The sequence below is a fragment of the Haliotis rubra genome, unplaced genomic scaffold (assembly GCF_003918875.1).
Source record: "Haliotis rubra isolate DU_JTF1 unplaced genomic scaffold, ASM391887v1 Scf815, whole genome shotgun sequence".
NCBI lineage: Eukaryota > Metazoa > Mollusca > Gastropoda > Lepetellida > Haliotidae > Haliotis > Haliotis rubra.
In genome coordinates this window covers 614-5,813 of record NW_025767541.1, presented here as the reverse complement: position 1 = coordinate 5,813, position 5,200 = coordinate 614, and positions in this window count along the sequence as shown.

Genomic DNA, 5,200 nt, shown 5'->3' with positions numbered 1-5,200 from the left:
TGAACGTATTACAGTTGTTTGTTGTTTCACACAATTATGTTTTGAGAGAGAGAGAGAGAGAGAGAGAGAGAGACAGAGAGAGAGACAGAGAGAGAGACAGAGAGAGAGAGAGAGAGAGAGACAGAGAGATAGAGACAGAGAGAGAGAGACAGAGAGAGAGAGAGAGAGACAGACAGAGACAGACAGAGAGAGACAGAGAGAGAGAGAGACAGACAGAGATAGAGACAGAGACAGACAGAAAGAGAGACAGAGACAGACAGAGAGACAGAGAGAGACACAGAGAGAGATAGACACAGAGAGAGACATAGAGACAGAGCCACAGAGACAGAAAGAGAGAGAGATCTCCAGGGTCCCGTTCTACAAAACAACCGTAGCTCTAAGGTTACCTTACCTCCTTAAGTTTTAACCTTAGGCCTTTGCTAAGGTTGACGTCCCGTTGTACGAATCTACCTTACGCTAAGGTAGCCTTAGTTAAGGTGAACATTTAAGGTTGGTCCGACCCAACCTTAGTGTGGCTAAAGCTGACAGAAGATCTTTACCCAAAATACCCTCTGTTTACTCTGCGGCGTAAAACGCTATTCACACAACCACCCACTCGCCCACTGAGAAACTGGATACTGCAACCGCCACTCAATGGTCGAGTTTATACCTTTCAAACTTCAAACACATGTCATCGTATCCCAGTTGTGTAGATCGATGCTCATGCTGTTGATCACTCGATTGCCTGATCCAGACTCGATTATTTACAGACCGCCGCCATATAGTTGGAATATTGCTGAGTGCAGCGTTAAACAACAACAGCTATTAAGCTTGGCTGAAGCTTTTTGGTCTGCAATAGACAGAGGTATCCTGTTAAATAGATGCGATTCCTCACATGGGTACTAATTTCTGGTGATATTTCTGGAATATTGTTAAATGCGGCGTAAAATTAAACTCACTCACTCCTGTTTAACAGTCGGTTGTTGTGTGGTATGTGTATAGCTTTAATCTGCACACACACTATTGGCATATATAGACCCAACACAGAAATCGCAATATTAGATACCCGTAATGGTGGCCAGATCTGTTGCATGATTTGGCATATATAGATACACTGCTGGGTTTGGGAACATATGTTCTTATGCATTTTTGGGAACAAAGCGATATTGGACCAAGTCGAGTGTCCCTCAGTGACATTGGTTCAATACAAGTCACACAACGACGCTACAGATGGGTACTTCAGCAAGTTGAATAACACAAGGGGGCTCTTTGAGTGACTACTCCTACACCTACTATAAGAGTAGCAACATGTTAACACATTTTCATTGTCCATATCACTGCCCATATTAAGTGGTATACTAGTGTACACGTGTTACGTCATAATTTATCACGTTGTGACTCCCATGGGGATTGTTTTGTTAAACATTTCGTGACAAAAATAGATACAGAGAGTGAGAGTGAGCGTTTATTTCGTATAATGGCCTCATGGCCCAGAGTACGAAAAATACATAATTGTTTGTTTGTGAGCATACAATACATAAACATAAATATAATGCATCACTGTATAGCAGTCAAACAGGTAGGTTTCTCTTCAGGTAGATTGCTAGGCTTTGGATAGCATTCATATATTTTGTGCATAACAACTGGTTCAACTTAAATACAGATGGATATATATGATAATAACCAGGAATAAACTGTACGGTATGGTAGTAAGGACATACTAACATAAAGTGGTATTCTTCTTCTACAACATAATTAAATGATACTTAATAGATATTGCTATTGTATTATCTACATTGTCTTTATTGAAACGCAGCTGTTAGACACCCAGTTGCTGCGATAAGCAACAACGAAATTCACATAATATACGCCTCAAGTCTCTATTAGTGTACAACGTAGTTATGTACACTTCTGTTTCCAAAACTGACTTGTACGATGAATAAACTTTAAGAAAGGAACTACTACCAATATCACAGTACCAATATCACTGCTCCTAGTTTGGAAACAGATATCCTTGGAGCGTTGCTTAAACGTTGCAATAATACATCTACGTCGCCAAAGTCTTGTGTAATCCGCACAAAAGAGAATCCAAATTTAAGCAATAGTGAACGAACATAAGACACGAAGTTGACACTTCCATTTTCACCATTCATTCTCACGAGTCTACTCCAGTACCTCATACAACGGCTATAATAGTTAAACATATCCCTCCACGCTGGAACCTCGTCGAGTATATAAACCAGGTTTAATAATACCGTATCATTCAAGCTCTGATCGAGACACAACATTAGACGGCATTAACTCGACCAACCTTGATCAAGGACTAGAGCGCTGTCTCAGATATTGAATATTGACTTCTCGTGTCCAAGCTACTCAAATCATTAGTGATATCTTGGAAAAACTTGCTGACTTTACAGGCCTGTTCTCCGGGTTTTCCAGAGTCCCAGCTAGAAGTCTGATGGTTGGACTCCATGCTGCCGGAATGTTAAGTAATATTTATTTGCAGCTACCTTTTTCACAACTTGTTATTGACATGAACATATTCTAATTTTACAGGATACATTTGGTATTTCAATCATGCTTTATGAATAAATTATGGCTCCTTGCCTCTAGGCAGGAGACCTAGCTATTGAAATCGTTCGATTATTTTTATTTATTATTCCGCCGTATTTTGTACCAAATATAGCTCCTAAACCAGTGCTCAGAATCGCTTCCAAAAATCACCAAGGTGCCCACAACGCTGAAGTTGATTGCGCCAAAAACGCAGGACTCTAGGCCCAATAGCAAAGGGCAGATAATTCAAAAATAATTCAAAAATTTCAATGTCCAAAGCAATAATCTCCGAAACTACATGTCCAATGACTACCAAATTTCAGGGGCAACTCTGGAATCCGATTACCTTCAATTTCAACTGATGACCCATGGGGCCAAGAGGCTCAGTTTGGCGGCTATATTGGATTCAAGGAAATTGACGTTTTGGCGGGTAGGCAATTCCACTGTTCCGTACATTATATGTGTACATATGATAACTGAAGTCCTGGCAATTCCAGAACAATAGTTGATTTGACTGTAGACCCACGAACAACGGAGCTACGGCCTGTTTAGGAGGGACCTAATTTTTCTCCGGAACTATTCGACCCCGGCTGTATTTGGAAGGTCCGCTCGCATGTCAAAAAACGTATCCTGGCTCGGTTTTCGACGGTTTCTAGCCCTTTAATACACTTCAAACACCCGTAACTATGAGACAGTATGAGAGAAGGTGCTTGGTAACTTTCAGGACAAGATCAGACCCATGTAGAACATTACTTCCAGAACTGCAGCGGTCAGTTTCTTGCTGTATCTCCCAAATTGTCCTGTTTTGGTTTATGACATATCGGTAGTGCTCCGTTAAAATATACAAGAACACTGATCGAATATTAGCACTCCCTTGCACAACTATGTTTTCAGGTCTAGGAAAGGTGCGTAATCATATGAATAGCGCCTAGGTATCGGAAATGTGGGTAGTTATATGAATAGCGCCTAGGTATCGGAAAGGTGGGTAGTTATATGAATAGCGCCTATGTATCGGAAAGGTGGGTAGTCATATGAATAGTGCCTAGATATCGGAAAGGTGGATAGTCATATGAATAGCGCCTATGCATCGGAAAGGTGGGTAGTCACATGAATAGTTCCTAGGTATCGGAAAGGTGGGTAGTTATATGAATGGTTGCTAGATATCGAAAAGGTGGGTAGTCATATGATTAGCGCCTAGGTATCGGAAAGGTGGGTAGTCATGTGAATAGCACCTTTCTTTGTCCCGCATTTGGTTTCGAATCTTAGGCTCGAATCATTGAAACATCAATACTTTTATGTCGAGAGGGCTTTCTCCACCCTTTCACTTTGAAATGAATTGAATATCATCTTGTATATTGCAGGTATCCTGTACGTGGTTGACACTAACGACAGGGGAGGTTTGTCGAGTCACGGGAGGAACTGACGAACGTCATCGACAGCGACGAGATGAGATCCGTTTCTGTGGTCGTCGTGGCTTACAACCTCTCTTCTTCTCGCTACCATCTAAATTTTCTGCCCTGAAGCTGCCGCCAAGTTATCGGAAGTAGTGGACACCCTTCACTTCAGAAGATGACGGACCGGAAGTGGTACATTCAGGGACATGCGCTACGACCGGGGAGGGTCTGTTCGAAGGTCTGGAGGAAATGTCCCGACTGGTGAAAGAATTCAAACAGAGCAGGAGGCGATGAATATTTAAAGACAAAAATCACCACAAACATGTATCTGTGATAATGTCCAGAAGCTCATAGGTGACCAACTCCATGACAGCTCGGGAGCATTTGTGTACAAATGTATCGATGGAGTAACTCCACGTCGAGCCCTCATATAAATTTTTCAAATAACATTTGTCGCTAGAATGTGTTCAGAATGGTGTCAAGACAGCTGATGCATGGCAGTTGCTAGTCTTGTGGAAGAACAGGATCCTGAAATCAGACGGAAGAGTCTTCTGTGTTGATCCAGATCAGAGCCACCAGGACAAAGACTGCAACCATCCTGCGGTCCTGTACAGGCGATCGTTTCCACGACAGAAGTGATTGACTTCCCCTGCGAGGGTTAGATTGGATACACCGTTTCAATGTAGCTTTTTTCGGTATATATCTCGAGCTCTTAGCATTTATGCATTTTCAATGTTGTAAAACAATGATAATGAGGGGCACACGTGAAAACGTAGATTCCAACATGACCTAAAACGAAATTGTTCATTAGTACTGGCACGGTCTCTTTTAATATGTTATCACATTAAATATTCCCTGTAATTGACTGCAATTATGTGTTATGATTACACATAAACAGTACATTGGACTTTCAACCACCCAACATCAAATCTGGAGAAAAACTTATTTTAAAGAGGAATAGTTTTAACTATGGTTTCCTAAACTACTTACCCTCTAGTGTAGGTGTACTTGGATTCGTGTCGTTATTGCAAGGAAACGTTTGACAAAGTTTCGTACATCAAAAGTCATTCTATTAACGCCAATGGTAAAAAACTGGGCTGAAATTGGGTTGAAATAGTTATTATAAGAATACAGAAACTCGGTTCAATAATTGCCCATACGAATTGTTATAAAGCAGAGTAATGTACTGTGAGAAAATGTATCTGTTATGATTCAGTAGAAGTTCATAACACTGCGTGTTAGCAATAGCTAGTTGTCAGGAATGTATTACCATT